The sequence below is a fragment of the Chiloscyllium plagiosum genome, unplaced genomic scaffold (assembly GCF_037043375.1).
Source record: "Chiloscyllium plagiosum isolate Xiang-an unplaced genomic scaffold, Cpla_swu_hap1 HiC_scaffold_18, whole genome shotgun sequence".
Classification (NCBI taxonomy): Eukaryota; Metazoa; Chordata; class Chondrichthyes; order Orectolobiformes; family Hemiscylliidae; genus Chiloscyllium; species Chiloscyllium plagiosum.
The window spans coordinates 23,832,162-23,842,729 of record NW_028270156.1 but is presented as its reverse complement, the minus strand read 5'-3'; the positions used below and the strand labels follow the sequence as shown (position 1 = coordinate 23,842,729).

The following is a 10,568-nucleotide window of genomic DNA, read 5'->3' as shown; positions in this document are numbered from 1 at the left end:
GCTCCTTTAGGGCCTTGGATAGAGGTGAGAGAGGAGGTGTGGGCACAGGTTTTACTGTTCCTGCGGTGGCAGGATGGGAGGGTGGGTCGTAGGGGGGCGTGGACCTGACCAGGTAGTCACGGAGGGAACGGTCTTTGCGGAAGGCGGAGAGGGGTGGGGAGGGAAATATATCCCTGGTGGTGGGGTCTTTTTGGAGGTGGTGGAAATGTCGGCGGATGATTTGGTTTATGTGAAGGTTTGTAGAGTGGAAGGTGAGCACCAGGGGCGTTCTGTCCTTGTTACAGTTGGAGGGGTGGGGTCTGAGGGCGGAGGTGCGGGATGTGGACGAGATGCGTTGGAGGGCATCTTTAACCACGTGGGAAGGGAAATTGCGGTCTCTAAAGAAGGAGACCATCTGGTGTGTTCTATGGTGGAACTGGTCCTCCTGGGAGCAGATACGGCGGAGGCGGAGGAATTGGGAATAGGGCATGGCATTTTTGCAAGAGATGGGGTGGGAAGAGGTGTAATCCAGGTAGCTGTGGGAGTCGGTGGGTTTGTAAAAAATGTCAGTGTCAAGTCGGTCAGTTCCAGTTCCACCAAGGACCAGTTCCACCATAGAACACACCAGATGGCCTCCTTCTTTAGAGACCGCAATTTCCCTTCCCACGTGGTTAAAGATGCCCTCCAACGCATCTCGTCCACATCCCGCACCTCCGCCCTCAGACCCCACCCCTCCAACTGTAACAAGGACAGAACGCCCCTGGTGCTCACCTTCCACCCTACAAACCTTCACATAAACCAAATCATCCGCCGACATTTCCGCCACCTCCAAAAAGACCCCACCACCAGGGATATATTTCCCTCCCCACCCCTCTCCGCCTTCCGCAAAGACCGTTCCCTCCGTGACTACCTGGTCAGGTCCACGCCCCCCTACGACCCACCCTCCCATCCTGCCACCGCAGGAACAGTAAAACCTGTGCCCACACCTCCTCTCTCACCTCTATCCAAGGCCCTAAAGGAGCCTTCCACATCCATCAAAGTTTTACCTGCACATCCACTAATATCATTTATTGTATCCATTGCTCCCGATGCGGTCTCCTCTACATTGGGGAGACCGGGAGCCTCCTAGCAGAGCACTTTAGGGAACATCTCCGAGACACCCGCACCAATCAACCAAACCGCCCCGTGGCCAAACATTTCAACTCCCTCTCCCACTCTGCCGAGGACATGGAGGTCCTGGGCCTCCTTCACCTCCGCTCCCTCACCACCAGACGCCTGGAGGAAGAATGCCTCATCTTCCGCCTCGGAACACTTCAACCCCAGGGCATCAATGTGGACTTCAACAGCTTCCTCACTTCCCCTTCCCCCACCTCATCCTAGTTTCAAGCTTCCAGCTCAGCACTGTCCCCATGACTTGTCCGGACTTGTCTGACCTGCCTAGCTCCTTTTCCACCTATCCACTCCACCCTCTCCTCCCTGACCTATCACCTTCATCTCCTCCCCCACTCACCCATTGTACTCTATGCTACTCTCTCCCCACCCCCACCCTCCCCTAACTTATCTCTCCACGCTTCAGGCTCACTGCCTTTATTCTTGATGAAGGGCTTTTGCCTGAAACGTCGATTTCGCTGCTCGTTGGATGCTGCCTGAACTGCTGTGCTCTTCCAGCACCACTGATCCAGCAGCAAGAAACGAGCCAACTGATCTTGTGGCAGCTCACTGAAGGATCCATCAGCCTCATCCCTTTTTCAATTATTTTCACTGCATTTAGCTATTTTTGTTCCATTAGCTGGCATGGACTCTGCTTGCATTCCCCTTCTGGGTGACACATTTTATATCCTGTGTAAGATATCATTTACAAAATCCAGGTGGTGGCTTTAATCCTGGCAGAACGTGCTGCAGTGCAATATTTTGTGTGGTAACTGTTTGCACTGAATTGAGATCACCAGAAAATGAATAGTGTGTCATTAAAGCTAATGTAACATCTTTGCAAGTGCAAGGGCACACAAAACTGTTGGGCAGGAAGTAAAGCAACAGCATGTCCAACAGCATCATGACTAGTCATTTCCTACCATTATCAGCAACTAAATACCAAGGCCAAGTAACCTACTATGAGATTCAGTGTCGAGCCCTCAACGTCTAAATGCTGACATTTCCTCTCTAAACCTCTATGTTCTTATTAACCTCATGTCCCACCTTTAAGATATTTCTTAAAATCTACCATTTTGCCCAGGATTTTGGTTATCTGACCAAACATCTCCTTTTATGATTGCTGTCCCGTGTTGTTTTTTCATTTTCTTGAGAAGCAACTTATGTTAACAGCAGAGAAAGAAAAGCCTGGAGGAAAAATGTAGGGCCAAAGAAGGTCAGACATGTAACAAAAATTCCTCTCTGATCCACACAACTGATCAAAACTGCTCTTGAATGTCATACTGGTGTTTAGCACTATCTCCAAGTTATCAAGTTGAAATTTAAAAGGGAACAATATAACTAGGAAAATAAAGCAATGTTTCCAAGATTGCATTAAAGAATCAACAATTTGAAGGTTTTTGGGTATTGGGGTAATGTATATTGAAGGACCTCACCTGTAATTGAACCAGTAGGTGGAGTACAGGTCTTTCTGTATTTTGACTTCCAGCCTCCTGACTCCTGGACATTCAGAATCCCCACTGCTGCAAAGTCTAAAGAGCTAACCCAGCCAAGTTTCAGCACAGGGGATGATTAACAGGGAGCCTCACTCAGGCCGTCAAATATAGGAACTAGAAAGTTGTCATTGGTGCAGTTTGGAGTGCACCTCAGGGGATCCTGGATTCCAACATAGATGTGAGTTATATCCCTTTTAAAGCCCTGCTATAAAATGGTTCCTCCTACTCTTCATTTTCCAATGAACACTGTCCTTATTTTGTAGAAACTGTTTTGCATTATTGTGCAATGCTTGATCCAAATCACATATGTGCAAGAGATTCTAATTAATAAGCCTAATACAGGCATCATAGTGTTGTATTTAGAGATCAAAATAGCTAACCCTGAATTTGGAAGTGAAATCTTTCTCCACTTTCAAATTCAAGGTTAACTCTACTTTACCCTCAAATGCTGCAGCCCACAGGTAACTCCAATGACTCCATCAATATCAGCCTGAGACAGTAAGTATCTTTGAACTTTAGTGAGGATGATGCAGCCCAAAAGATACCCTTTCCTTTTCTACTGATGAGCCACGTAGGATCATAGAGATGTACGGCATGAAAACAGACCCTTAAGTCCAACTCATCCATGCTGATCAGATATCCTAAACTGATCCAGTCCCATTTGCCAACACTTGGCCCATATCCCTCTAAACCCCTATTCATATACCCATCCAGATGTTTTTTAAATGTTGCAATTGTACCAGCCTCTACCACGACTTCTGGCAGCTCATTCCATACACGTACCACCCTCTGCATGAAAAAGTTATATCTTTCCCCTCTCAACTTAAACCTATGTCCTCTAGTTCTGGACTCCCATCCAAAGAAAATACTTCATCTATTTACTCTATCCCTGCCCCTCCTGATTTTATAAACTTCTATAAGGTCACCCCTCAGCCTCTGACATTCCAGGGAATAAATCCCCAGCATATTCAGCCTACCCTTATAACTCAAACCCTCCACTCCCAGCAACATCCTTGTAAATCTTTTTTGAACCCTTTCAAGTTTAACAACATCCTTCCTATAGAAGGGTGACCAGAATTGATCATAGTATTCTAGAAGTAGCCTCAATAGTGTCCTGTACAGCTGCAACATGCCATCCCAACTCCTATATTCAATGTTCTAGCCAATGAAGGGAAGCATGCCAAACACCTTCTTCACTACCTTGTCTACCTGTGACCCCATTTTCAAGGTATTATGCACCTTCACCCAAGGTCTCTTTGTTCGGCAACACTTCCCAAGGCTTTACCATTAACTATTTAAGTCCTGCCCTAGTTTGCCTTACCAAAATGCAACCCCTCACATTTATTGAAAATAAACTCCATTTTGCCACTCCATGGCCCATTGGCCCATCTGATCAAATCTAGAATGAATGGAAGTATGGAGGTTTTGAAGAGCAAAGAGAACAATTGTGTGGGAGGACCTGAGCAACTACAATGTTGCCAGTGTAGTGTTCCAGATATCAAACTGACCCACATCCTTGTTTACTTACAAGTGCTAAAGAAACATGTCGACCCACATACTGTTACAGAATGAAAATGAATTGAAGGTACTTTGTTATGTAGCCGTGAGATTCATAATAATCTATAAAGCTAACAATGTATTCATTATCAGAGATAAAAGAACAAAGATATGACTAATTTTCTTACAGCCTTGAGTTCTTTGTTGGTCAGGCATCACATTTTAAAGCATCCGAGATAATCTCAGAGTGTCCTTATTTACAGCAATGAGGTATTATAGGAACAAATGAACTTGACAGGCAGGAACAGAAATCAATCCACTAAACTTGCCCACGCTTCATGATTCTTGGAGCATCGTGACCAAACACTTCCTCCTCCCCTGCCTGCAATGCTTTCCTTCATACTATACCACACTCCAACTCCCCACGTAATCTTCATTACAGGCAAAATAAAACAGAGGAAAATTCGGGGAAAAGACATTGTGGAAACCTCATCTCCAACCTGTCTCGAGCAACCAAGACCAACCCAGGAGTTAAACAGACCATTTATTATCTATTATAGCTTTAAGGAACTAGCACGTCTCATACAGAAAATACATCAGTAGTAAAAATGCATATTTGTTCATGTCATTATAAAAATGCTTATACTACCAATTTGCTGTAAACAATGATGGGGTGGTGCAGGAAAGTTGAGGGGCTCTGCTGATTACTTACATGTATATGTTTTTTGAGAGACTTTAGGCTCAGAAGGATGATAGAGACAAAGGGAAGGTTTTAACTGGCAACCATTCATTTCTCATCTGAAAATTAGCAACCGAGGAAGATCAGGGAAGGTCGAAGGACCCCAAGGGTCAGGGGTGGATGGTAGGTGGTGGGCAGAGAATGGCACAAGTCTCCAGACAGTGTAGATGGTGCTGATGGAGTGATCATTATCAGTAGTGTCTGGCAGGAGTATTATGGAAAATGCTACAGCTGCTTTTGGTTCCAAAAAAATCTGAAAAGGAAGATTGACAGTGGAATAGAATAGAATATCCTTTATTGTCACATACTTATTTATTAGGCCACACTCATGTCTTACAGTGCCTTGCTATAATTTTCCCAAGCCAATCCAGTTTACTTGAGGGATAGACAGACACTTGGCTCTGATTCGCATATTAACCTTAAGACTTACCAATTGCCTTTTACCAGTTCCCCCTGGATTACCTGAGATTGTCCAAAGTCAATTTGACATTGAACGTTTCTGAGTCTTCTTTGAATATGTAGCCCAGGAAAGTTAATCATTTGTGCTCACATTTCTGACAGAAAACAAACCCAACAAATTCCCCTCTGAAAGTCTTGAAGAGAAAATCTCCAACTGAATGAAACTCAGAAAGAAAGAACTTGATTTCATGCAAACTCTTTCCTGACCTCTGGGCATGTCAAAGTGTTTTACAGACCCAGCGAAATTATTAATTAATTCAACATAGCTGTACCTGAAGTCACAGCATTCATCAGTATATTTTTAGATGACGTGCTTTAGTGTACCAAGTGTTCATGGGTTCTGCAAAAGTCATCACTGACCTCTTATATGAATGATCGCACTTTTAGCTCTGGCAGTTCCTCCACAGATAATAAGGGAACTAATTAACAGCATAAAGGAAGCTCGAGAGTGGCTTAGTGAATTGCTGCATTTCTGATTGATTTATGAGTGAGAACCTAATCTGCATTTCAGATCCTCTCATATATCCTTTACCTGCAGGAGAAATGGTTGGGGGATGGGGGGGGGGGGGGGGGGGGGGGGGGCAACTAAGAACAAGAGTCAGAGGCTTACAAATGCTACTTTTCATTTCCAAGGACAACATTGCCTTGTTCATTACTGTTGTCATTCTTACCTGTTTGGCCCTCTGACACTGTGCCCAGCCAACTGAGTTAATTTTCTCTACTCACTATTGAAACATGTTATTGAGAACAGTCCTCGAAGCTGCTGCCAAGCCAACTTCTTATCTCAATGTTATGCCATAGGATACCTCTAAACACACAGCTAACAATTTCAAGTTTTTTCTTTGACTCTGGCAATTTCTTTTAAAAGTTTGTTGCACTTGCAGAACTAAATGTGTTCATTATTTCTATTTTCAGTTCTATTTTACCAGTGCCAGTTCGTTCATGTATTTCCTATCGAGCAGCAACAATTGCATTCATATGGTGCCTTCGGTGTAATGAAATGACACAAAGCATTTCACAGACGTTGCATTAGATTACATTGGATATTGCAGCACACAGTTTAGGGACAGGTTGCTGAAAGCTTAGCCAAGCAAAGATTTCAAAGATTGTTTCAAAGCAACAGAAATCAGGGCTAGAGGTAATGAAAGGAAGTTGGTTTTCCGAAACCTTCCTAAGTCGCTGGTTGAGCTCCATCTGAAGTATCCAGAGCCCACACTTTAGGAAGGATTTTAAGGCCTACGAGAAGGTGCAGGGGAGATTTGCTAGAATAGCAGCAGGGGTTAAAGACGTGTCTAAAATTCTGGAAACTGGAGTTGATCTTCTTGGAGATGGGAGCTTCAAGAGGGCATTCAACAAAGGTTTTCAAAATCATGAAGAGTTACATTAAGAATATCTAATATGTAACTGTTTACATTGGCAGAAATGTTGGTTACTAAAGAACCCAGATCTAATGTGATTGTCAATGGAGCCAGAGGCAGGATAAGGTACTTTGTTTTTAAAACCATCAGGTTGTTGAGATATAGGCTAAACTCCTTAAAAGGATAGCAGAAGCAGATTCAATTAATTTGTGAAAAGGAATTGGATAAATATTTAAAGGCAAGAAATAAATCACAGGAAATTGTGGAGAGAACAAAGCAGTGCAAATCATTAGATTGCTCTTTCAAACAGCTAGCACATTCACAATGGGCTGAAGGTCCTTCTTTGTTACCATGGTATCATTCTGTGATCATTTAATGCGAATGAAACAATTCTGAACCAAAACATTGTGGTCTTCTTCCATTCCCTTTCTCTTTAACTAGCTTTTTCAGATTTGTTCTGTGAAAGGCTTCTCACTCATATGTTTGGGAAATCAGTCTCAGCCTCTCTTAGTTTTCATAACCCGTCAAAAGCACACAGCAATAATAACAGATACTTACTGCAGTCATCTTAATCAAACAGTCCCTCCATTTCACATCTGCCTTCATTCTCGGCAAGTAACTTATGATTATCCAGATAATTTATTTGATAATTGGTGCTACTTTGAAATAAACCTGATTACAAAACAAGACAAGCAATCACATTGCAAGTGTGGAACACCCAAACATTTCACCAGTCCATTAGTGACACTGTCCTTTAATTCAATGTGCAGCAGATTAGTTAATCTAATCGGGAATTTACTTGGTCAGGTCTACAAATCAAATAAATCTGATCAGAGCAATCACTGACTATTTTACATACCTGCTCAGGGTCGGGTCTAGATTGTAAAGGAGGTGTGTTGTGGGGAGAGAGAGAGAGGGACAGATATGACAGTGGAATAAATCAAACCTTCAATTTAAATCTTTTTTGTGACTATCACTATCTGTCACCATCAGATTTATTTCTGAATAGGTTAAAAATGAGCTGAATGCAGAAATAATGTCTGAATGCTGGTCATCAGTAACATTAGAGCATCTTTACCAGTCAACAGAATAAACATGATGTAAAAAAATTGCAATTAAATTAAAGATATAGTCTGAGGAATTAACTGCAGCACTTCTATTTTTGTTAATTTATTGAGTGCAAATTAAATATTATTCTGACGTCAATCAATTATAAATGGCATATAAATAATGAGAAATAAATAAAACACATTAATTCAAGTATTTTCTTTCTTTAGTCCATCTTAGCTAGACACTGTCAGTGCAGTATTAACTGTCTTCCATTTGCTCATTCAGAAAGAATTGATTCCAGTTTTAAAATAGGAAACAGAATAAACCAGATGAAGGCACAAAGCAGCAAGACACATTAGCGACTGTTTTGACTGTGACTGGGTAGTAACACTCTTATCTTTAGATTAGAGGTTATAGGTTCAAGCCTTGCTTCAGGAGTGTTAAGCACAGGGTGACACTTCAGTACATTACCAGCAGTCACCTTTTCCATTTTAGGATAAAACATTAAACTGAAATCCCAGTGTCTACTAATTGGATGCAAAAAACACCCTTGGCACTAATTTAAAAAGAGCTGGAGATTTCACCGGATATACTGACAGCATCTATCCTTGTTTCAAAACAAATCTGGCCATTTATCTGGTAAACTTGTGGGATTCTGCTGTGTGCTAAGTACCTGCAAAGTAGCTTTGACTGTGAACTATTTTACCATTTGAAAAAAATTATTGATGGAGTTGGGCATTGCTGCGCATGTGATGTAGCAATGGGCATAAATGGCTGGCATTTATTACAAATAATTACTAATATAAACATATTTACCACAAACACATCTTGCCCAAGTCTCTGACCTCAAAATTGCAGGCAGTCTGGAAGTTTCACAATTTTTCCAAAACATGTTCTCTTTAGACTTCCAAGATTGGTATCCTTTGGGCTGAGGACTGTTGACCTTGTGTTGTCTGAATTCTGACTCATCATTTGACGACATTTTATCTTTTGGATCTCTTCACAGAGGATGTTACTTTTACCACCCCAGCTGCTTAGTCCATTACCTTGTCTGGAGTATCCTTAACCTGTTGAATTTCATGTGCAGAGGAACACTTTCCTGTTATATCAGATAGTTGCCCTATAACAATAGTACATTAATTACAAGAATTTCATCATGGAAGACAGCTGCTTGGTGGAAATAAATAGTTTTTTTCTTGAAGTATCCTAGATTTCTGACCTAGGTAATTTCTTCCTTTTGACCATATCTTAAACCTGTTGAGTTTAGATTAGAGTGGTGCTGGAAAAGCACAGCAGGTCAGGAAGCATCCAAGGAGCAGGAAAATCGATGTTTTGCCCAAAATGTCGATTTTCCTGCTCCTCCAGCACCACTCTAATCTAAACTCTGGTTTCCAGCATCTGCAGACATCACTTTTGTGCAAGCAAATCTTTAATCTCAATCTGCTGACAGATCTGAATTGATGTATGTAAGCTGTATGACCCATGTGTAAGCTACTTAATTCAACTTAGGTTGGATGTTTTAACTCACCCTCTGTAATCATTGGACTGGTACACCAGATATTTTCTCATCCTCAGTCATCGTCCTGGAGGACTGCACCTTGTCATTAGTTAATCACTTTGTTTTGGAAAATTAAGAATTGAAATGCACTTCTTGAATTTGTGTCATCTCATTATCTGACGTCAAAGTCAAATCTGCTGATAATAATATCTTCTGCACCCAATTTTTCTGCTGGAATAGTTACAGTTAAACTTTCCTCAATGTGCTTAGGAAGGAGCTCATTTTTATGGTCAGCATTTTGTGCTGCTCACAAAGATTCTTCAGTGATGATAAGAATGGAAAACATTTCTATCAGATTAGATTAGATTACTTACAGTGTGGAAACAGGCCCTTCGGCCCAACAGGTCCACACCGCCCCGCCGAAGCGCAACCCACCTATACCCCTACCTTTACCCCTTACCTAACACTATGGGCAATTTAGCATGGCCAATTCACCTGGCCTGCACATCTTTGGACTGTGGGAGGAAACTGGAGCACCCAGAGGAAACCCACGCAGACACAGGGAGAATGTGCAAACTCCACACAGTCAGTCGCCTGAGGCGGGAATTGAACCCGGGTCTCTGGCGCTGTGAGGCAGCAGTGCTAACCACTGTGCCACTGTGCCGCCCACAATGCCACTGTGCCACCGTGCCACCCACAATGCCGCTCCTTCCTAAGCACATTGAGGAAAGTTTAACTGTAACTATTCCAGCAGAAAAATTGGGTGCAGAAGATATTATTATCAGCAGATTTGACTTTGATGTCAGATAATGAGATGACACAAATTCAAGAAGTACACTTCAATTCTTAATTTTCCACTCTTATGTAATCTTTGATTTCCTTCTTGGAGGCAGGACAAGACAGTTCTCTTATGCCAACATAACTAATAGCAATAGATCCTTTCTTCTTTTAGGGTTCTTTCATGAGTCGAAGAAGCCCAATGTAATCATCTGGTTGCCCCTTGACTGGTTTGAAGATGACATTTTGTTTCTAGACCAGGAGCTCTCTGTCATAAGGTTTTCCTCCTCTCGGGATTGGTCTGCGATATTTCTTTGTTTCTTCTCCTAACATTACATGAGCAGTTTTCTCCAAAGTCAAATTTTCTTTGGATTGGAATAAATCTGACAAAGACTCATCATAATTCCAAAGACAATTTTGTCTCTTATGATTTCTGTTCCATTGTTACAGTTTCTAATTACTGCTTTATTGAATGATAGTAATTAGGTATAAATACATTAGCTAACTAGACTTTATTATTAAAATTATTGGGATATATAGATGGCACATCTGCCTCCTTTGAGATC

General features: G+C 41.9%; 1 long non-coding RNA gene across 1 annotated transcript in view; it reads right to left on the bottom strand.

Annotated features, from left to right (window-relative positions):
* Window positions 1–7,877: 7,877 nt before the first annotated feature.
* The window catches only part of LOC122557683 (uncharacterized), a 52,041-nt gene continuing 49,350 nt past the window's right edge, over window positions 7,878–10,568 (bottom strand). The window contains exon 3 of the long non-coding RNA XR_006313908.2: window positions 7,878–8,794. This is a non-coding gene — a long non-coding RNA (uncharacterized LOC122557683). The remainder of the gene's footprint in view (window positions 8,795–10,568) is intronic.